Genomic DNA, 24,671 nt, shown 5'->3' with positions numbered 1-24,671 from the left:
ATGGATTAAAACAAACGTTTTAATGATGTATTATTAGAGCTAGCGTAAACAGCTCATAATTAACATTTAACAGCTATTTATGTTCCTGTGAGAACATCTCCTTCAAACAACCATATGTATTCAAGTTTCTCACGAACACTGAATTCACAATATTACATTTGAACACATCATGATAACATTATAATTTACCCAATACTCATATTCACTGAACAGAGCCTGAACGCATCATAATGGAACTCAATGGAACCTTCCTTTGTTAGCCGTTAGTGTCGTTTACAATCTAACACTATCAGAGATCGGCGAGTAGAAAACCATAAATGTCCTGATCGCATATTTCACTAAATATTGGTGAATGACGATAGTCAGTGAAACTATATTTCACACTGTGATGGTTAACGTTAAACTGTGTAATCCACGGTTCACATGAGGTGAGGGGGGGATCCGTACGGATCACGCATCGACAGTGGTCCGTTGCACCACTACCTACAGTATGTACCTAATGTAGACCTCACCTAACATGCATGTTTAAGCATCACAGAAAGAAACCTGACAAACCTGAGAAACTGATAACAGCATTTGTTTTACTGTATAATCTTTTCGTCAAATTAGCGTACTATTACACAAACAGTTGCTTTGAAAGAATAGTTTGTGCTTTGAACAAAGCCAGGTGAACCGTTTCCCCCCTGTTCCCAGTCATAATGCTAAGCTAAGTTAGCTAGTTGCTGCAATGGCTTCTAATTGAGCGCACATACAAGAGCTCAGGTGTACTTCCAAAAACAAACTACTGTGACAGTTCATGCATATATATCCTTTCAGCATTAGAAAAGCCCGCATATCGAGTGGAGCATCCTGAACTTTGTTTGTATTAACAGATGTTGCTTCTGCGTTTAGCAGCTCTGTGGGTTTTTACGGTCGAGTGGTCTGGGTCAAAATTGGTTTAATTGCTCGGTTGCCTTAATTGGAGCTGAGGACCATTCTTGCATGTTATCTAGACTCTCCTCTTGCAGACTGTCTAATGAAAACAGACGCTACTCAGAATTGAAATGAATTAATAATTTCATTAGAGCACTAAATATATCAATATGTGAGCAATAAGCCCCTAATCTCGTATGAAACCTCCCCCTATGGGTAGTTTGCTAACTGCCATATCGGCATAACTCCTTTGGATGTCTTTTTTTTGTGGATTGGCAGCGGCAACAAAGTTCACAGCTTTGCTCCGGGGAGCTAAATTGGCTCACTGTGAGGTTAGAGATAGAGGGGCATTAACAAAGCTCGCAGAGAAATATGGGAAGGAAGAGATGGGGCGACAGAGTGAACACAAAGAGGCCGAGCAAGACGAAGAAAGACAGAGGAGGGACGGAGTTGGTCGAGGAGAGAGATGAGCTTGCATAGATTGAAACACAGACAGAAAGAGATTGAGCACCAGAGCTGTGGCCAGTCGAAAATTTGCCATATTATAATGGAAGGCTATATTAACAGCCTGACTGACAGAAAGGAGGCGAGGGATGTGATGCAAAGGGAGAACATAGCCATTTCTTTTTGGCACCCAACTCTTACTTCTCCACCTCCTTCTCCTCCTCCTCCTTCACGGGAAGTGATAGTCCCAAATCCCCGAGCATGCAGGCCGTCGGGGTGGATTAGCGACCCTGCTCTCTCGTTTATTCTCTCTGCTTCATTCTACCATGTTTTTTTTTTTTTTTTTTTTTACACCCAAGGCAGGAGGCGAGGAGCAGGGGAGCTGATTTCATGGCAGCTTCAGTTGGATTAGACAGGAAGCTGGAGAGGGGTGCCAAGAGAGGTGGGTACACCTTTCACCCTTTCCCTCCTATACTGTCCCCGGGGGGGGGGGGGGGTAATGCTCTCCACATCTGTGGGCTCGTGTCCTTCTCTGTTCTCTGCTCGTGTGTTCCACCCTTTGAGTCCCAGGTGACTTCGCTTGTCTCTCCACATCCCCCTCAAGAGTTATCCCCCTCTTTCCCTTACTCTCACTGCCTTTCACTGTCTGACTTAGTACCACCATGAGTTCGACTCTAGGGAGCTTGAATTTTTGAATTTTCTGTTGTTATTATTACCATTTCATTATTATTATTATTATTATTAACCCGTTCCTCAGGATGTTTCAGCCAAGCTCTCTGAGTGTCGGGGAAAACAGAAGGATCCCTCGATGCCTCAAAGGATGAGACAGCTTATAGCCGTATATTTCTGGTGATCACACACAGACACACACACACTTACAGACCTTTGCTGGCTCCCTCTGCACACCCTTCATGAATCAGAGGAGTCATGCCTGAGACCCTGTAAGCTGGAAATCTCCCTTGGCAGGGCAGGATTTCAACCTTTGGCTGACTTGTACATGTTTAACTTCCCACATGAGACGATCCGGTTTGAAATGCGGTCTTCTACACTCACTGGGAGCACAAAGAACGAGTCCGAGGATAGAAAAGTTTGAAAACATAAGAGCTGATGTGAAATTGAGATGTTTCAAATGAATGGCGCATACAAACTCAAGGCCATGTTTAGCCGGGGGCTTAATAATCCCTGGATGTTTGACATTCATTCTTGGAAAGGAAACCATTAACTAAAGTGGATAATTTAGCATAGCTAGTGGATCTGGGGCAAGGCTGTAAACATTATTGATGTTGACAAGAGACTTCAATTGCGGCTGTTCTTTAAAATGAGCCGTGTATAATTTACTTTCTGTCTGTGCTTTCAAAAACTGAGTAGGTGTCGCTTTTTCCAAATGATGTCTAATTTTCAAGAGCGAAATATAAAAAAAAGAAAACTCAACTGTCAAGCATTTGTCTTGTGTTGTGCGCGCATGTTAGCGCCTGGGGACATATTACAAGATCTACGGTACGTGTCTGCACTTTAAAAGCTGTGATTTCTCTGATGTGAACTTGATTTGTGTCAGCACCAATGTCACAAGAAAAAACTCAACTTTTAAGGATCGAGAATAGCTGATATAGCATGTGGAGGTTGTTTTTGTTTGACCACCGTGTCTCTTCCTAGCTTCGGCCTGTACATCCTTTATCTCTCTGTAAATGTGTTAGTGGTAATTAACCTTGTCAACTTGTCTGTGTGCCCATTTTAGTTCCAGAGTTAGATTCTGATTGACATCTTTACTTTTTGAAAATACAATGCAGGTCCAAAAAGAACAAGTCATCAGGGAACAAATTAGACCCGTTAGAACCAGATATACATCAGAGATGTACATATGCATCATAATGTTCAATTTCTAAAGTGTATTTTTTTATCACATTGTAGTAAAAACCCTCCTGTTCTGATCTGCTACCATTTTAATTTGCTGTTGCAGGATTTCACAGCAGATCAATACTTGTTAGATGTTTAGCCTTTTATCTTGACAAATTCAGGATAACAAATAGAACGACTGCTCTTATTCACTTAATTCCGATCTACTTTGCAAATTGTTTTTTTATCGCTGTTAGCTAAATAAACACTGCACAGATGTTTGACATGAGAACATTCAAGTGACTCCTTTTCCTGGTACGGTCTTACTGTGAAACATCTACAATGTGACTGGTCTTAACTTGTCCATACTAGCAGAGTATCCAGTGATTTACAGATGTGTAGACCTAGCTGCTCCCTACGAGCTCCCATACTGTCGGTCTGCCGGCCCCCTCTGCAAATCCAACTACATTCTTTCCTAAAACATAACTCCGTACATATCTATATTTTATACAGTACGACCTCGAATGCGCTTTAGGGCTCAATTTCAACGTAGTTTCAGCACTACTGAAACAATTTAACCTCGGCGTCACATCCACAGCCGAAAATGTGCAAGGCCCGAAAACAGCTTTCCCTTGTTGATAAACACACACTTGTGGTTGGTTATGTTTTGCCATGATTTATTGCACGGTCTCCATAAACAGGCAATGCGATGAGCGCAAAATATTACAAACACTGTCAGGATTGTGTGAGACCGAGCTCTTTTAACGCACATGAGGGCGTGCTCACAACCCGCGCGCACTAAAAGTAGACGCACGCTCCCGTGTACTGTTTCCCAGACATGCTCCTTACAGAAACACACAGCCGCATCGGGATCCACTGTCAATGGTGCTCAGGGAAACAAAAACAACTAAAAATCAATATGAAACACACAATGCAGCACACACTGTATTTATCATGCGCACATTTTTGGGACAGGCCCCTCCGCAGTACCGAGGAACATTGACTAAAACACGTGCGCGTCTGTTAGAGTTTCAGTAGGTCAATATAAAACCATTAGCATCGCAGAGGATGACTGGGGTTGCATGAGGTCACCGTCTGCCCCTTAATGGAGCAGTCATCTGAGGGTCAATCAGCTTGCTGCCCGAATGAAGTCACGGCTATGAGTGATGACGGTGGGATTGACAATGATCTGCGTTGGCCGTGTCAGGGTCGGTCTGCTGCGAATAGGAGCAGTGTCGCTACAGCGCAGGTGAGTTGAGGTCAAATCAATGCTGCCGGCAGTTCATGGGCGCAAAGATTTATTGTTGGGCCCTGTCGCGAAGATGAAGGTCTAATTTAACTAAACATTTACGGTGCGACACAGACCGCTGCTTTCTGGGAATGGCTTTTGATTCTAAGCGTGAAACAGGGATGCTGATTTTACTCTTAGCCAACCTTTTTAAAGCTCCAATATGCAGCTTTTTTTTAGTTTGAACCAGAAATTCCAATGCTACCCTCAGACAGTCGAGGGTCATGCTTGAACTTTAATGTTGCATGGCTGTGGCAAATGCAGACTGTATGTATGTATTTATTATTATTATTTATGCACATAGCATGGACGCGGAAGGTATGGGAGCTGAGGGGAGCTGAGAATCTCTTTAATAGGTATAAAAAAACAAAACATTAATTGATTAAAAGAGTTTAACCTTAGTGTTAAAACTACAGTGTTTCCCCTTTGTGACTGGGATAGAAGCTATCTGTGTAGTCCACCATTACATTCCATGAGTTGCGGACTCAATCGAGAACAAAAAACAGCGAGGTGTTTAAGAGGAGGTTTATGTGTCCCACTGAATCAAAGAAATGGACTGTCAGATGGACTACAATCCAGTCAGCTACAGAGCACATAAGGTCACACTTCTACCAGGGAATTTGTACAATAGAATGTGCAATTTGGTTGTAGCTATTGATTATAAAATAGATTTGGAAACTAGAGAGAGAGAGAGAGAGCGTGCGAGAATATGGACTGAAGAGTAGAGATGATACAAACAGTTTCCTTTGACCAGGAAACCTAATGTTACTCTACAATTCTCTGGTTTATCAGTGAAGCTCCACTGCAGACCGGATTCAGAGTGACAAAGGTTGACAGCTGACTGGAAAGGGTCCAGCGCAGGTTGCATGAAATGGCTGTATCGTCACTGCGCTGCATTTTAATAAAAAAAAAAAAAATGATGATCTGGCGTTGGGTCACATCCATATCATGCTCTCTTCCTCTCCTTGCAGATCTAGTATGGATACAACTGAAGTAACATCCAGTAACTACTATTCTCCTTTGTCAAACAAACGAGCGGCGCTGCCTCCCCCCCCCCCCCACACACACACACACATGCATCGCACAATGCAGTAATTTCATTCATCAAATGGAACCATTTTTTCCTAGCACGTGTGGCATAATGTCTGCACGGTACAGCCCTGCCCTGCATTTGTTTCTGAGACCAAATTCAATTTAGATTACTGTCGGTGCTTTTACTGATGGTTGAGCTCACCCTACCTTTAAGAGCAGCATCCTGCGGTGCTTGTCAAAGTTCCTTTGTAGACTTGTGTGGTGCAGTAAGGAGCAAAAACTATGAACAGAACTACCCCATGTTGGTTCTGTCAGATTTTTGGAGATAACTAGGTAAAAACACTCAAACGGTCAAGTTCAGATTTCGTGCTATTCCTAAATGTTGCTCATCCGTGATGAGATGTGTAGGCTGGGGCAAAAATCTATGTCCAGACGTAAAAATCTGGACACCAGAAATCTGCAGTAAATCATTGCTGCTCCTGAAGAGGGTCTTGTCTTCCTTGATTATTGTAAGAGTTTCGGTATTGTTGCTGGTTGCCGTGCGACTGTCCTGTGTTCTGCCCATCTTGAGCTCAAATAGCTCACTGCTAGTCATGCTTGCACATCATGCAACAGTGCGAAAAGAAATAACTAAAACAGAACTTCCCTGTGTTGCTTCGATTGTCAATATTAATATGCTTGAGTGTTAATATAGAAACAGACAGTGTTGTGTGTGTGTGTGTGTGTGTGTGTGTTTATGTGCAAAGAAACACTAAATCAGACAGTAGGTCATATGAGAGTGCCATTGGGTGTATGTGTGTGAGTGTGTGTGTGTGCACAAACTCATAAAAACCAGACAAAGACAGACATTTTCTGCAAAATCATATAATTCCCCAAGGCGTCTGTGATGTGTGAAAGAGTTTGTGTGTGTCCGTGAGGGCTGAGGTAAGAGGCTCCTGTGCTGCGGAGTGAGACGGAGGGCATTAGTCAGATTTGACCAACAAAGAGGCTGTGAGCACACAGCCAGGGGATTAGACCAACACCACAGACTTTCATTAGTCTACGGAGGGGAAGGGGAAACAGAAAGGTGGAGGGAGAGAGACACTGGATTACAAAGATAGCGGGGGACTTCCATTAGTCGAGGGTGAGGGGGGGAATGTAAAGATGGAGGATGAGCGGTGAGATACGGAGGAATGAAGCGAGAGAGACACTGAGAACACTCCAGTACTGGATTAGTCCAATACCAGGGACTTTCATTAAATACGGGTGAGGGAGATGGATGGATGGAGAGGGAAAATAAAAGGGTCAGAGGGAGAGGGAAGTAAAATTAAAATAAATATGCACGGGAGGAGGAAGAGAGGTGCAGGACTTGGAAAGGAAGTGAAAGAGGAGTGAAGAGGTAAGGTAAAAAGGGGACAAAAAAAGGGAGGACTGGGCAGCGTGGGGACAAAACACGTACATGGTGAAAGACAAAGCGAGAAGAAGTGGAGAAAGGGACGGAGAAAGCAGAAATAATCGGGGGGGGGGGGGCAGTGGTGTAGAACAACAAGTAAAGAGGATTAAACCCTCCACTGCACCCCCAACACACCACACACACAGACACACTCAGGGCCTGGGAAGAACGCTGGCATGCCAAACTAATTAGCTACTAACTCAGCTACAGCTCACACAGACCAACGGCAGCATTTACAATGGAGACCCAGGCCAGGTCTCAGAGGTGTGTGCGCGCGCGTGTGTGTGTGTGTGTGTGTGTGTGTGTGTGTGTGTGTGTGCGCAAATCCATATCATTATGTTTTCATGGCTGTGACTGTGTGCGGTTGTGTCCCTGTGTGCGCACACTTCAATGAGACCATGACAAATGAAACGTGTCCGCTCGGCGAGACAAACAATCTGGGCAATTGCTTTCTTTTTCTTCTTTTTCTTTTTTGCATCCCAAGTATCTCCGAGCTGATCGAAACATTCATTATGTGCTGTATATTACTTTTTGAGCCTAATTTCCAACAGCTGCAGCTCTCTCATAAAAGTCACATTCTATTATGATTGTTCTGGATTAATCATTACAAAGTCAATGAAAAGTCAGAATATGTGAGTTTTCCGAGGGCCCAGAAGTGAAATCGTCCCGTGATCGTTTTGTCCCTCCAACAGTCCAGAAGCACAGAATCATCGTTTTTTTTTCATTTTCTGTATTAAACCAAGACCAGAACAAAGTGCTGCGAGTGCCTAATAATGACATAAAAAAAGTTTCAGAATTCATTAAATATCAACACTTTTGCGGCCTGTAATGCATAGGTGGTTGTGGCTCAGGGAGTAGACCGGTCCTTTCATCACAAAGTTCGCGGTTCGATCACCGGCTCCTGCTTTCCGCATGCCGGAGTGATCTTCGAGCAAATCACTGAAACCCTTAGTTGCTCCCTAAAAAAAGCTTAGGATGGGTTAAATATCTTCGGACCGTTGTTATACTTCAGAACATTTAACAATCTCATCCATTTACTGCTATTTTCTTTCTGACAGACGACCACATCTGCATTTGATCCCTCCCGGAAAATCTCAAGCTACAATCGGCCGACATGATCTGGGCAGTGTCATTTGTATGGAGCAAAATCATTTCCTTTCTTTTTTTTTCCCTTTCAGGCAGTAAAATATCTTAATGGATGAAGTGGCATTTGAGTCAAGGCGCTAAATTAGAAGTGTGACGCACGAATAGACCTACAGACACAATAGATCTATTTCACACAAGACATCGAGAGGAGACATTTTTGACATCCGTTATCATTTTCACATGTGATTGACTGGAGTACAATCTGAACTATAAATTAGCTTTGGAGACACTGGGGAGCATGGGGTTTACAATTATCCCTGCATGTCTGTGTATTAGTTTCAACTGAATCTTGCATCATAGTCCGACTCTCTTTCATTTGATTACCAAAACTATCTTGCAGATTCACAACGCAAGTGTTGGGAATCCCTGTGGTCAGACTGATATGAGAGGACCCGTCTTCAAAGATTGTATCTCACTGGCTTCGCACTGCGTTTGTAGAACAGGACTATAATGTTTCAAATAAAGCCGGTTTAATTCAACACAGCGGGGGAGCGACAGTCGCCCGCTGACGAGTCTTAACATTTCAAGCTTTTGAAGGAAAGAAATGTCACTCCTTAATAACGCCTCTTGCTTGAGTAGCACTGACAAAACTGTCACTGTATTTCTCAAAAATGCTCAGATACATTGTCACTCAACAAGAGAAACGCATCATTAAGTTGGCATTTCATTCACAGTTTCATTCCTTCAAACTGCATTTTCAGTCAAACAAATCTTCATAGAAAACGTTCTCGCCCGAATGCATCAAATACAGTACAGTCGGAGCTCCTAAGCTTCAAACTATGACTCTCTACGTGACCCTTTATAGTCAGTGGTGGACGGGTCAACCTACGCGTGTTACATGCACAGTGTCTTTTCAAAATGAACTTCACAGGAAGATAGACTCAGGCAACAAAACCACTTATTTAGGTTTACAACACTGACCTAAAGACTCACCTGACTGACGACTCAGGTGACAGAATGACAGCGTTCACTTTTCGTTTTGCACGGGACAAGAACAGCGGTCTCCTGGGACGAGAGTCCTGTGTTGGTTTGACCCATCGACCTCATCTCCCACCCGCCCTGTGTGGAATATCTTGCACTTTATATTTCGCGTACTAAAAATGAGCGTGGAATCAGGACGCATTGCGTTTACTTTGGAGTTAGGTGCGCGCCCGGTGCGTGGCATACAGACGCTAAAACAGCGCCCACGTGGGTCGGTGTCAGACGCTGACGAGCGCTGGCCGAGCTGCGTTGGGAGTGAGAATGGGTTACCGCAACATCAACATCGTTATATACGTTCTCTGTATCTTTGTGTTTCTCTCGTATGGTTTCTATCTCCGTCAGTAGTTATAGATGGAAGCATCAGACAGCCTTTGATCTTCTTCTTAGTTTGATATTGGCCTCGTTACCACCATGGGTGTGAAGTTAAAACATCAAGACGTAGCATGAGAATGGCATGAAACGTTTTTAACATTCACGCATACAATCTAGACATGCACAGAGCCATAGATATAATGTGAAAACTCCTTGTTCTTGACAGCATAACAAGGGAAATCTATCAACCCGTGTAACCGAGTCAAAGCTTTTAATTCTACTGCTGTGAAACTTTCAGTTTGTCCAACTTTAATGTCACGGTGCCAGTGCATAACAACAACGTGATATTTGCTGCATTACAACAGTGTGAAAGTGCTGTACAACACAGCCCTTGGTATTTCTTAGTTGTTATGGTAAGTAGTTGACTTTATCTCAAAGGTTGTAAAACCCATTAAAGCCAGCAGTGTTTTGGAAAAATGTCTTGTATAAAACAACAAATACACCGACTTTAGTTTGTTGATCTCTCATGAACACTCACAGAAAACATAACACAGAATCAACAACATAATGTCCACAGTCTGATTCTGATAGATTACAATAGAAATAGGATTTTTTTCAGGTCAACAAGTGATGAAGATCAGAGTAGGAACTGTCAAAAAATAAATAAAAACAGCCTATTTCTTATTGACTTTATTGACCTTAACAAAAAGTCATCTGATCCAGAGTAAAAACATCCTGACAATCATCCACGCATGCTTTGCCAGGATGGGACACTGAGCTAACAGCCCTCGGGTATCAGCACCAGAACAGATGTTGTCTTTTGGGGCGTGCCATCAAAGGAAATTGTCCCCATTACTCATAGTTTATTTTGCTTTTAATTACCCTTTTCCATGTAACTGATAGGTGAAATAATCTTTGCCTCGGGAACAAATTAAACCACAACATAGATTACGTTGTATTGCATGAACGTCAATGGGAAGAAAAATCACCTTGGCCAAGTTGCGGAAATAATTGACTGTTCCAAAGTGTTGAGCAGGCCCACGGTTAATTCACAGAACGATATTAACTACACAAAGCACAAATATTACATTGACATATTACATTGAACACATTTACCAAAATACCATGACAATGAAACTAAGTAGCCTACTTAGTGACTGCTTCAGTTTGCTGAAAGCACCATCGAGCAGTGAAAATGTCATTTTAATTAAAAACTTATTCCTCATTGTTTGGAATGGAGTTTTGCGACACACCTTTCATCCACTGTGCATGTTCTGCCAGGGTAATGTCGCACTACACTACTGTTCGACTGAGGCTTTGAATGCACCGCCAGATGTTGTCTTTGTCATAATGTGTTTTTAATCACCATTCCTGAAGTCAGATGCCAGCAGGCGGCTTCCAATCCGCTTTGCATCACTTGTTTCCCCTCATCTCTCCTTAACAGCTGAGAGAGGGCTGCGGGCATCAATCACTCTTAACTAGCCGCGCTGTCAAACATCTCCGACACCAACTTCTGGGACCCCACAGTGGCTTGAGAGCAACAGGGGGCCAAGCGGGACTTTACCTCGCCCCGGATCTGATACTCGTGTCTTCTTCACAAATCGTTTCTATTCGTCATAAACATCAAGGGAGACAACACTACGGACGTGTGCTCGCAGCGTGTCCTAGCACAAAATGCGATTAGTGCGCATTTGCCAGGCACCTTCACTCAATGGGCTTTTGTTTTGGAATATTCACGAAATATAATTACTTGGTTGGAACATACAATCTGTTGCCTCCAACCTCAAGCAAGTTTGGAAACAAATGGCTGCCTGAAATTTTTAGAAAGCCACATTCACTGAGGATAAACACTATGGAATAGCTTTTCGCCCCCAGAAGGCAGATGAGTTCCCACAATGATACAGATGAATACAAGTATACACCTAAAAATACATCATTTCTCACACACACACATTCTTTGTTTTTCTCCTTTTCAGTTAGCATTACAAAGGCTGCAAGGCTCGACTTAATCGGGGTTGTTGTCGTGTGCATTTGAGGGGTGTTTTGCATGCTCTATATTGCATTTTGTTGCCCAAGAGTCCATTATAGTAGACGAGCCGTCTCTGTTTTCTCTCTTTCATTTTATCTTTCAAACGGGACGCTGGCACTGCAAAGAGATGCCATGGTACTTCAATCACACAGAGCTTCATCAGATCGATCCTTGGGAACACACAATCGCACAAAGAGGGCAGTTCAAGACGCCAACTGGATACCTTCACCGTACTGTGCTGTCTTTTGGAGAGCCATCTCGCTCTTCATGGCACACATAGCAAACCAAAGTCCCAACAGTGCCCTGACGGCTTCAGACAAACAGCTGTACCTGATGTGTTGAGAAAATAAAGTCACATTGTATTGTGTAGCTTTTACTGTATATTAATTTGATGTATTAACATAATGCCAGCAAGTGTGTGTTGCCCTTGATAGATTATAGTCTAGTAAAAAGACAGATGTTGCAAATTGACAAACATATGGGGAAATCCATGTTAAATTAGACCAGTGAGACAATCTTACAAATATCAGCAACATGCCCCAATAACAGGAACACCTTGAAGCGTGAGCTCTCCTCTCTGCTCCCTCTCAGGTTCACATCCTCTGCTGGACACTCGTTCAATGATCTTTGCATTCTATTCGAAATCCATTCAATACAGTCTTTCATGGACTTTCTTTCTCACATCAATAATAACTGACTGGAAAGACTGCAGACAAAGCACATCTGTATGTTTCAGCCCTCACTTTCACAAGAAGGCCCAGGCTTTAGTGACTCTACAAACAGATCTTTAAAGTAAGTAGTAAAGTAAAAACTTCAAAGAATACTTTATTCACCAAATGACCATTTGTATATCAATCACTCAGCGCGTATTACCTTGAAACCTTTAAACTTGTTTTTTTCTCGTGAGCCTCCACGTTGAATGGAGAATTTAAAAAACGGTCTTGATGAACTGAAGTAAATGTGAGCCAACAGCAAAACGATATCAATCTATATCTGCTCACACAACTACTATAATGTATAATCAAAGTCTCATTAACCCCGTCTAATGGATACAAGTCATTTTGTGCGATAAGTATTCCTTCAAGTACAAACGCAAGACTCTACTTTACATTGATCAGAGAGAAGCTTTGTGGAATAATCGATGCTTTACCTTTTGCTACTTATTGAAATATCGATGACTCTATAGTGGATGAGATGAAATAGTGTGAGAATGACTGAATTTGGGGGTGAAACTCTGATTTTAGATTTAGAACAGCTCTCATTTTTGCAACTAATTAGCAGTTCTCATTGGAAATAAAGTAATGTGGAAATCATATGCATGGACTGTTTACTGCTCGCAGGTTTCCCTCTTTCTGCTACATGTGGACTGCCACTAATTGAGGTAAAGTCTTTTGAAAACGTTGCACATAAGTCCCTAAAATATGAAATGTCAACATTCTACCACTGGGGAAGTGCTGCATGAGTGACTTTAGAGACGTACCTTTGTCTATGGGTAGTTGGGAGGTGCGTTTCGGTGAAGGGGAGTCCTCAGGAAACACTTAAAGCCCTAACCAGAGCCCTTTAAGACCTGTCATCTTCCAAGAAGGCTCATTTCACTGAGACACCACCACGACCCCCCCACCCTCCTCTCTGAGTCTCTCTGATCTCAGTGTCGACTTGAAAGGTTGAACCGCGTTATCTCCATCACCTTGCGTATACGCCATGCCGCACGCACCACTCGTTTTTTCCCATGCTCTCTCTTTTTCTTTCCTTCCCCTTCTTTCCCTCTCTCATCTGTGTTAATTACTGTAATGACCTCCCACCCCTCCTCTCCTCTCCTCTCACCTTTTTCCGCTTCTTCTTCCCTCCGTTCCTCTTGTTCTCTTCACCTTTTGGTCCCAGGCAACTCTATTTTTTTTGCCCCTCCCCTCCTCTTCTCTCCTCTCCCCTCCCCTTCCCTCCCCTCCCCTCCTCTCCTCTCCCCTCCTCTCCTCTCCTCTCCCCTCCCCTTCCCTCCTCTCCTCTCCTCTCCTCTCCCCTCCTCTCCTCTCCTCTCCTCTCCTCTCCCCTCCCCTCCTCTTCTCTCCCCTCCCCTCCTCTCCTCTCATCTCCTCTCCTCTCCCCCCCTTCCCTCCTCTCCTCTCCTCTCTTCACTGGCCTCTTCAAAGGTAAGAGGCCGTCGGCACGACTTCAGTAGCAGAACCACACGACGATCAGACATGTCAGCACCTCCATCGCACACACACACACACACACGTGTCAGCACTTCAAATACACACACGCAGACACACAAACACACATGCACTTGTCAGCACCTTCAACACGAGCACAGAAACACATACACACACACACACACACATACAGGTCCACATGTCATTAGGGAGTTCCACATGGCTCAAATAAAAGCCTGTCCAGCAGGAAGGGAGCGGGGCACAGAGGAAGTAGGGAGGAGGCAGGGAGGCAGGGAAGGAGGGAGAAAGAAGAAAGTGTCGGAGCAGAGGTGGAGGAAGGGTGGGAGAAGGTGATGGAGGCAGGCGAAGAAGGAATCATCTAAGTGGCGAGGGAGGGAAGGACAGAGAGGAGGCGAAGGAGTGAGAGCGATGAGGAGGGATGTACAAAGTGGGAGAGTTCTGAGGATTACTAGTCACCTGAGGGTTGCTTCGACCATCACTGAAGCCGCGCTGTGTGTGACTGAATGTGTGTGTGTGTGTGTTCTCTAAATGACTTCCTCCTGTTCAGCTCTGCGCCTGTTTTTAATGGCACAGCTCCAACACCATTTAACATATACTACCTGTCGTTGATCTCTGTCCTGGTTTCCTTCCTCATTTCCTTTCTTTCTTACTTCCTTACATCCTTTAGTTGCTCATCATCCCTTCATTATTTTCTCTTCCCCTCTGCTCCTCCTCACTACCTACGTTTTGCTCACTTGTTTTCTTCCCTCCGCCTCATTTCCTTGCATCTTCTTCCCATACTCTTCCTTTTATTGATATTTTGATCATTCTGGTCCCCATTCTACCACTTTTTGTTTCCAACTAAGTGTCTGCTCCCAAAGCAGCATGAATGGTGGGAGACAGAGAGAAACATAAAAGTCATTTAAGAGATGGAAAGGAAGCTGAAGTTAAGTGAATAGGAAAGAGGAAGGATGGGTTTTTTGGACGGACGGAGATAATAAAGAGAGATGTGGTACCAGAAACGCAGACAGCAGAGTGGGAGAAAGCATGGTACAAGAGAGAGAGAGAGAGAGAGAGAGAGAGAGAGAGAGAGAGAGAGAGAGAGAGAGAGAGAGAAGAGCAACAGAAACGGCCTCGAGAGTGAAAGCGATAATATAGAGGAAGAGGGGGTGGTAGATCACAGGGAAACAAAACTATATGTAGGAGAGTGGAGTGCAGATAACACAAAGAGCAGAGAAAGCGAAGGGTTGAGATAGAAAAAAGGCAGAGACAGTGTGGGGTGGCAGCAAGCGAGAGAGGAGAAGAGAGGCTAGAGTAGGAGAGGAGTCTATGCTCGGATCAATGGATGCCCTGTCCTCTGCTGCGTCTGCATTTCCTCTGGCTTACACAATAAGGCCCTCTCACTACACCATGGAGAGTGTGTGTGTGTGTGTGTGTGTGTGTGTGTGATATAGAGTGTGTATATAAGTGTGTGTAAAGGAGAGAATGACATTCAGAGGGGATGTGACCCCTTTGAACTCTAGTCTTTTCTTAATATTAGAGGTCAATGGTCGTCCTTCTGAGGGAAATTTTACCCGCTGGTTGCTTGCAGGGCCCCGTGGAAGAGCATGTGATCTGTACATGGAGGCCTTTATCTCTGCCGGCGTGAATGCCCGTAGGTTTGTATCGGCTGGATGCGAGTGTTAAAGTGTTTGTCAGTGTGTTATCCATGCGATATGGACTGAGCGGCGCTTCTTTGCCTTCCACCTCCTGCTTTGTTCTCACAGGACACTGAACGGTGGATAATGGAATTGATTGAATCTGCCAATTATTTCTCTGATTAATTATTTAGCTATATTAAACGTAAAAAAAAAAGAAAAAAAAAGAAAGAAAGCTCTTGTGGATGTCCTCATATTGCTTGTGTTAACTGACCAACAGTCCAAAATGCAAAGTATTTAATCAATAACCGCGTTAATTGACTAACCATCTCCGTACTAATGGATAGGAAGCTAAATGGATGGAGGATGGACGCACAGATGGAGATTGAGACTTCTGCTTTTCAGAGGCCGAGTGTGAACACAAGAGCAATCTCTGCACATTGTGACAAACACTGGAAAAGAGGATGAAAGAGGCCGAATTCATTATTAGCAGGAGGAATGCAGCATCATCTAGTATACAGGTGGGCCTTAATAATGACACATCAGCTCCTTGCCGCCTCCTCCTCCCGAAAAAGATGAACTGGTAATTGAATTGTGAGTGACGCCCCCCCTTTTTGTACATTACTTCAAAGTGTTGCAGTGGTCTTATATGTATCCAATCGGACTCTCTCTCTTTCTGCCGCTGTTTAACCTCAGTCAGGCCTTAAGTGATGGTTTCAGATTATTTTTAGAGACGAGTGATTTGCCCAGCAGACAGACAGCAGACTGCTAGCAGGTTGCAAGGGCACGATAACACAAAGGCCACGGATGTGCCTTGGACCTGTACAAGGGTATCATCTCACCAGGGTCTGTGTGTGTGTGTGTGTGTGTGTGTGTGTGTGTGTGTGTGTGTGGGAGAAGGAGAAAGAGAGATAGGGTGAGACAGTGGGTGACGAGGCGTGTGCATGTGTGTCCTCCAGCAGCCATGATGCATTAGTGTAACCTGATGCCGCTCCTCCCCTGTGAGCCCTAACCTTGAGACAAACAGAGAGATAGATGCAGGTTGCGGAGCCATGTTCCGTTGTAAATGAGGCTGTTGGTCTTCATCACTGAATGTGTCTAATCCGAGACAACCTAGCACGTGAAAGGGATATTGTCGTGAGGCTCGTTGCACTTTACTGCTATTAGTCCATTTCTGAGAATGCACCAAATTACAATTTTTATGAAAAAACAATTCTGGTGTAGTTTTAGAATTAAGAATTACACACATTAAGTGGTTGTTATCTAATTGTATTATTGATTTAATCTTTTGTTAATGATGATTTGAATATCAAGCTTATTAAAGGCTGGGTATTGTCGACAGTTATTTTCCATATTAGTGCCAATATGATACTTTGATTGAAGCTTACTGTAAAAAGTATAAACATGTTTTTTACTTTATTTACCAAAGGAAGACAAAGATCCCAAATGTTCAAAAGCTTGAATAAAAGGGTCCAAAATTGGCAAAATTTGGATCTAATTAGGATGAAAAAAACAAAGAAAACTACATTTTTTCTTTTGGTACAGTTTGCGATATGATTTATACTTTTTGACATCCGTATGCTTTAAACAGCGCTGCATTTCATACGCCACACAGACGTTTAAGGGATTAATAAATGACCAAATGAATAGATCGTCAGCTGTTTACAGCCGAGCCATCTTTAAGACGCATTGCTGACACTCAAAACAAACCATATTGTCAAAGTAACTGGCCGACGTAACATGAGGAAAATGTAGGCTGTGCCTTTCATAATTTTGGCACACACGTCAGATTATCATTATCTGCTTTGACAGCAGCATTGTTGACAGTTTGTGTTTAAACAAAGATTACGAGTGCAGAACAATTTAACAACTGCTTCTCTTTAGTCTCCTGCACCGTTACTCACTATTGTGACCGACTGATTAGCATCAGAAAACCATTAAGTACATTCTGTATTTAAAGCATAAAATCCTCCTTTTCCCAATCACGCTACGAACCAGATGAAGCATTAGCGGGGAAGAGACGTTTCATTCCAACCTTTTGCTTCATTGTGAAAAACTGTGTTATGCCTCAGAGTCATTTCTTTCATTAAGGAACCCGGGTCATTATTGGCCCAAGTATAACGAAACTCACAATTGAAATTCTTCATCTGGAATACATTTAATGGGGTATTATTCTCCATCCTATTCCCCTACATTAAATAATACTATTCCCAGGGTCCATTAAGAAGCTTAATCATCGAGGGGTGAAATATACTGCGGAAAGATGATTACAGCTGATGATATTCACAGATAAGTCAAAGATGGTCACAAGATATGGGTTTTTTTTCTTCATTTTTCCCCCTCTTTCTTTTACTTTCTGGGCTTTCTTTTTGCAGTCATCAGGCTCACTGCTATCTGTCTTGGTTTAAGGGTTGCAAAGTACTGGGAAGCCGGAAAAAGACGTGTCAGAAGAAGAAAGAGAAGAAGATAAAAAGAGGTGAAACGGGAATTATTAAAAAAGAAAAAAAAAGACAAAAGGCATAAAAATAGACATCCGTGAGGCAGAACAATAAATCATTTACAGACGAACGCACGGTAAGGTCGTCAGGGTTTAAATATTCATTATGGGTGTCAAGTCAAAGCTTTTAGATCTTGTGGGATACAGTTTCGCTAACCCCCCCCCCCCCCCCTCATTTGATGTTTATGTCGGCTGAATTATGTATCAAAACCAATGTTATAAATACTCTTTGTGTGTTTTTTTTTCTGCGTTACACGTACACTACCGGAGATGGAGCTTTGAATCCCACTGGAGTCCCCTAAAGTTAAAAGTGCATGGACTCTATGGCACACTGGGAGAGAACGTGCACTGAACAGCAGATATATTGGTTCTGTAGTACTATAGACACAGGGAATACAAAGAAGTGCTGACATTTGCATCCGAGGCATTTAGCCCGCACACTTGCACAACGATTGGCTGCCTGGCACTTTAACGGGACACCTGACATTTTGATGGACACGTTTTCTATAGCTTTAAGGATCAAACTTGTGAGCTTTCAGTTACAGGAGGATTTCTCTCTTCAGTCTAACAATCACGTTTAAGGAGTTTAAGCTCTCTTCCTCAGGGCTCAGCAAGTAGATCTTTACTGTCCTGCTCAAAGACACTTGAACAGGATCCAGAGATGTTTTAGAATAATGCGGAGGTTAGGTTTTTTTAAAACTAAAAATGTCATGTGGTCAAAACTGAGAATGCTATATGGTTCATTTTAGGAAAATAACATGCTGAGGTGGGGTTAAAATCAAACAATTGTTTCAGGTTTGCAGAAAGTCAGAAACTGAACTTTCTAATTGTTTGCTTTGCTTACTATCTGCCCCCACGTGCTCTATATGAATGTGTGTCCGAGATGTAACGTGCACTATGTTTCTCATTACATTATAATGTTAAGTTCCCCCTCTTGCATTTTCACCTGTCACAAGTACGACCACTTCCAGTCCACTCCCTGTAGCCCGGCACTTGCCCTTTTCCTCTCCTCTCCTTTCACTGTCTCCATTTTCTTTCCACCTGCATTATTCTCTTCCTCTCTGTGTCCAGTGTATCTGCTCATTTATCACCAGCCACATCTGCTCTCCCTTCCCATCTCCATCCCCATATATCTCTCTTCCCTGTGACTTCTCTTCTGTTCAGCCATCTCACCCCCCCCTCTTTTCCTTTGTCTCTTCCTTATCCTCTTCCTCTTCCTTCTCTCTATTACTTTCTCCCGCTCCACTCTCTTCTGGGTGTCCTGTTCCCTCTCTCTCTCTCTCTTTCTCTCTCTCTCTCTCTCTCTCTCTCTGGGAGTAGCAGACCTCCTGACGGCTTAGTATTGATCCTTCCATCTCCCTCACATGCTCCCTCTCTCTCTGTCTTGCACACGTACACATGCATTAGGGTGACAAGATAAAAGGGTTTGTATGCCCCAAGGCAAAGCCAGCCAAACATGAGACCAGAGGCTCTCAGCCTTTAGGACATGTATAAAGAAAAAAACAGAGATCCTTAACAAACCCAAGGCTGTGAGCACATTTCACACACCTCTGACAGGAAACCGTCGGAAAATGCCCATTAGATTTATTTACGACAAGCTTATTTCATCTGCAAGTCGAGCCCCGCGTGGAACAACATGAAACTTGTAGAATTGCGATGTTCGAAACATTTTTAAGCGGTTGCGTCAGAAAGCTTAAGGCAACCATCATGCTCTAGTCTCTGAAGGAATATTTCCGGATAATAATGCTATTTATAATCTTTGCCTTGGGGGGGGGGGGGGGGTACTTGACTTGTTCTGAAGGACTTAAGTTACAAAAAGAACACACAAGCTGACAAAGTGTCGAATCAAACAAAAATAAAACAGGGAGGCAAAGCCTCGTTGTAGCAGAACTGCACACGTTTCAGTGGTGCAGACGAACTGCATGTTTGAAATAATACAAAAAAATTGTATAAAATCAATATATATAAAAAACCAAAACAAATTATCATGTTACAACCCAATTGTCTCTTGAAATCAGTTTGCAAGCCTGTCTCTTATTCCAGCTGGCATGCTCAGAATATAGAGCATGATGCTTCTGTCCAGAGCACCGCAGCAGCAGATGGGAATACAACTCCTCACCATGGCGATGTTAGTGCCGTACCCCGTCCACTGCGCCCCGAAAACCAACAAGAGCTTGTCAGGAATCAATACGTGGCATGAAAAACGATGTGACTTTCAGCTGCCGTGGCCACATCAATCACGGCATTACCATTAGCTCATCTCTCGACACCGACTTGGACTTCTCCCTGCTGCCCCTCCCATCCGCTCCCCGCTCCTATGTCACCGTTTTCCCTCTCCTCTCTCCCCCCTCCCTCCCTCCCTCTCCCCCTGCCAGCTCAGCGGATGCCCCTTGTCACAGCTCCTATTTCAGCCTTCTGAAGTTTCCTAATTGATCGCAATTAGAGCCGCTACAGAGAGAGATGGGGTAGGGGGGCAGACAAACAGAGATGGGGAGAGAAAGTGTACGAGCGAGAGCGAGAGAGAGATTAAAATCAATGAGCCTGTTTTGAGAGTGGTTATATTAGCAACTGGACTACATTTGACCACAGGCTGCTGAGGTACACAAGAGACGGAGGGGAGTGACGAGACAAAGAGAGAGACGGCGAGTCACTGCTGATGGGAGGGAGTTGAGTGACACTGAATAAAAAAAACATTAAAAGATGCCCTCTTAGACGAAGGGGCGACTAATCGGTGGTTTTGATCTCAGGCGACTAAGATTTCTTTGGTCGATAAGTCTTATAATAATGACTTGTTTCCAAGAAACCAATGAGAACATCTCTGGTCTTACAGATCTACAGCGGTGCTTTTGTGCGATTCTTAGAGAGGATTGTCGTCATTGTTTACACATCTGTCGATTAAATCAACTAATCGATCAGTCAACAAAATGGTGTTAGTTAGAATTACTTTGGTCGAGGACAGCCGTAGAAATTAGACACACAAAGAAGGGGGAACCTGACTGAGACACAGCATTAATAATATACATATTTTCACTTCGTCCAAAGTGCTCACCCACCAGATCTAATCTAAGTCGTTCTTAGATTTCAGTTCATATACGTGTTTAACAAACAATATACGTCACATAAATAAGACTGCTTTAAATTAGTTGGTAGTTGTATTCATTCAAAGGTTCGATTTTCTTCGTCTCCATACAAGCAAAATGGTACCAAACCTGGCAACCCAATATGACGACAAGACTTTGCGATTCCCGTCACCACACCTGCTTGTTGATTAATAGTTTCAGCATGGAACTAATACAATCCACAGCTCCTTTTGGATTTCATTGTCACTGACAAACAGCACTGCAGTTACAATGAGGATCGGGGGCAAAAAAACTTGATCTGGATTTCCCAACGTGGGAAGGCGTGTGAAGCACTTATGACTCTTGAGAGCAAGTAGAGAGAAAGTAGAAGAAGAAAAAAACACAAGGGGGAAAATGAGATAGTGATACGTTGGGATCAAATAAAGAGATAGAGTAATTTCAGTGACAAACGTAGCAGCCAAGAGTGAGAGAGCCAGAGAGTGGAGGATTTGTAATAGAGATAGAGTGGCAGAATAACAAAGAGGAAGAATAACAATGGTGCCAAAGCCTCTGCCATCCTCCTTGCAAACGTCCCTGATCCCCCTCTTTTCTCTCATTTAAATTCCTCTCCATTGTCATTGCAATGCGGGCCTAACCCCCCACCGCCTGGCAAACACACACGCACACACGCGCACACACACGCACACACACACTCATGGACATTAGACAGCACATGCGTTGACCTCCAGCAACAACCGGGGCCATCGCGAAGAGCCGGGCTCACACATCTTGGCTAATCCTTATCAATGGGAACACATGCACGACACTCACAATGTTTGCTGGAAAGATAGGCTCAAGTTCCCCCGGACTGCAGATGTCAATGTGACCCTTGCCATGCTAACATGGGTGTGGAGCAGCAAGGAGCTTGTCACCCGGCATCCAGTATCAAACACGAGGCCAAAGCAGCGCTCACTCCTGCCTTGTCGACACGTGCGGCTGATACAGCCGGCCTTAATTCTATTCCGTGCCTTACTATTCCCTGGTCAACGGTGCTTAAGACCACAGTACACTGGCTTGTCAGCAATGGTATCTTACAGCGCAGACATACTGCTCTCAGTAGCGCTCGCACTGTCTACAGAGCTGTCTAACAGCAGCAACAGGGCTAGAGAATAACATCTTGTCAGCACGATCAGGACACGGCTGGGTTAATACAATTTCTTGGCTTATCCCTTGTCAGCAATTCTAGGTCACGGAGAATGGCAACCGGCGCTGATCTTAATATTGCCTTGTCAATGTGCATAGCTACATCTAGACCGTCAACATGGCCTGGAAATATGCAAGAGACAGCGAGAGAGGCCTAAAGGATGCCTTGTCTGCACAGTCAGGACAACACTGGTGTTGTATTATTCCTTGCCTTATCGCTCCCATGTCAGCAATGCTAGGTCAGAGATGGTAACCAGTGATACTCATGTCTTGCTTTAGTCCAGACTAGGCGTAAAAACACGTCCATCCCGGCTCTGGAACACTAGATGCTATTGTCTAGGGATGTCAAAAAACCAGAAATGTAGTTTATATCAATACCAGTGAAATTCCACATTTCTCAAAACTGGTTTAATACCAAGGTATAAAACTATAATATAAACCCCATATACTTGAACATACACACCTTTATTACCATTTGCATACTGCTTTTTGCAAATTTATTAGTAATCATTCAAGAACCGCCTCAAATTCCACATCAACAACTAAATACTACCAATTACATTGAACACACCACGAGGTTGTAATTTGCAGAATACTTATTTTTAGGAAATAGAGCTTTGGACGCATCATTATGCAACTTCCACATCTTAGCTGTTAGCTCCTTTATGTAGCCAAGCAGCACTGTGCCGCTCACTGGCTGCTAACAGCTAACGTTAACTAGCTCTCCTCCCAGAAGACGGATTTGTTGTTGCACCGTGAGAAATGAGTGCAGTCACGTTTTTTTTTTTATATTTCGGCATTAACTTAGTACCGAAGTATCGTTTCTTGTGACATCCTAAGGCGAACGGCCCCTTTCCCACTTCCTACCCCTTACTTTTCGGCATCCCTTGCTCTGACCGCACTCATCTACAAACGTGGCCTTAATTTTGATCTCAACTACACAGCTGTAAAGTTTCACAACGCTATCCCAGTGATACAATCTGTCCAAGGACAGGCAGAATATAACACATCTGGCAAAGTACTCTAAACTCCCTCTACGGTAGTTCCCGCTACAGTAATTGTCTCCTGGACCACATGTTGCCATGATAACACACACACAGACTCTCAAGATGAAACAATACCATCTGTATTGTAATAATGTAACGTTTTTAAAATATCTCTTAGATGAAGTACTTATCTTTTACAATATAGCCTCCTTCACCTCTCAAAAGTGGGTTGTGTTAAAAAAATAAATAAAAATCCTCGTAACACCTGCCTCTGTCTGATGATGGCTATTAAACTCCGTTAAGAGCTGCTGTGGGGGAAATTATAGAATATTAGATGTTGCAAAAGGGAACTAAAACACATCCTGATGTTTTACATCATGTGTGAACGTGGAGAACCTTTCAGATAATATTGAATCCATTAATGCAGAACTGTCTCTCAGGTGACACACACACACACACATACAGAAAAGGACAAAATCAAAAAATAATGAAAGTCAATTTCAAAGTCAATACGCACCGAACTGCATTTGCAAAATAAATCAGGCACATCAGGTTACATTGTGGACAAATCAGTGTCGATATGATCTAGAATACCCAAGTGTGTGCACGTGTGTGAGTGTGTGTGTGTACTGCCGGAGACAGAGAGAGTGAGAGAGTGAGAGAGACTGCTTGTGTGTGTGTGTGTGTGTGTGTGTGTGTGTGTGTGTGTGTGTGTGTGTGTGTGTGTTAGGGAGATTCTGGCGACAAGGCGACCCCCAGGGATCAAAACACACAGTCTCACATTACCGACGACCTCACACACAGACGCACGGTGCGCTTGTACAAGTGTAGATGACATGGTGGTGTCTGCTAAGCAATTTGTCGACCTGCATGCCAACGGGGACCAATGGCAGCAGCCGGAGAGTGTGAGAGAGAAAGATGAAAGAAAGGCCGTCATCGCCAGGGACCGTCTTACCAGTACGCCACTTCGCGGGCGGAGGCTTCTACGAACGCACCTCTGATCGGGGTTAAAATCCGTGATTGTGGATTAGTCATTTCAGTTTAGTTGCCCTGACCTCCGAGTTAAAAAAAAAGAAAAAGAAGTAGAGCAGGCTGCATGATGTGAGGTTTTGTTTTGTTTGTGTTGAGTTCAGAGCTGCAAAACCACTTAGCGTTCGTCTCCCACCGAGAACATATTCAGCGTAAAGGTTGTGTGAAATACGCTTCCCATACATATTACCCATACTGGGCTGGATATCACTGCACTGTTTACCACTATACTGATCTATTGCGAAGAAAAACATCCATCACAACATCTCTGTAACTAACTTTACAAAACTCCTTCGTCCAAACAGTTGGAACACAAACACAATGCAGTTTGTTTAAGCATATATCTGCAGGAGGCGTGGGCGTGGAGGAGAATTTGACATTTCAACTATAAAAAGGTTGTGCCCTCCGTTGTGTTCATAACTTTTACTGGACAATCTCCTATCATTTGAATAAAATGTATTACTTTGTTTGCATACCCTGGCCTCTGACTGAATTAACAGCGACCTTTAAAGGCTCGATGTGAGTCGGATTCTGTGGCAAACAGTGTTGTCTACGAGTCAAGCAAAGTCACAAAACACACAAAAAAAAAATGCAGTCGTGAACCTGCAAATTCTTCTGACATCAATCGGACAATCAAGACAATACAGATAACAATGTCTGTACAAGGATGAACTATGCACGAGGACTTAAAGGCCATTGTA

At 43.4% G+C, this 24,671-nt stretch overlaps 1 protein-coding gene across 2 annotated transcripts in view; it reads right to left on the bottom strand.

The window, feature by feature from the left end:
* Window positions 1–24,671, bottom strand: part of cntfr (ciliary neurotrophic factor receptor) — a 200,688-nt gene that overhangs the window by 139,553 nt on the left and 36,464 nt on the right. The gene's annotated exons all lie outside the window — the stretch shown is intronic.

The sequence above is a fragment of the Anarhichas minor genome, unplaced genomic scaffold, assembly GCF_050575085.1.
Source record: "Anarhichas minor isolate MPS153535 unplaced genomic scaffold, ASM5057508v1 ptg000073l, whole genome shotgun sequence".
Lineage (NCBI taxonomy): Eukaryota > Metazoa > Chordata > Actinopteri > Perciformes > Anarhichadidae > Anarhichas > Anarhichas minor.
Note: the sequence above shows the minus strand (reverse complement) of the source record. Positions and strands in the feature narration are given on the sequence as shown.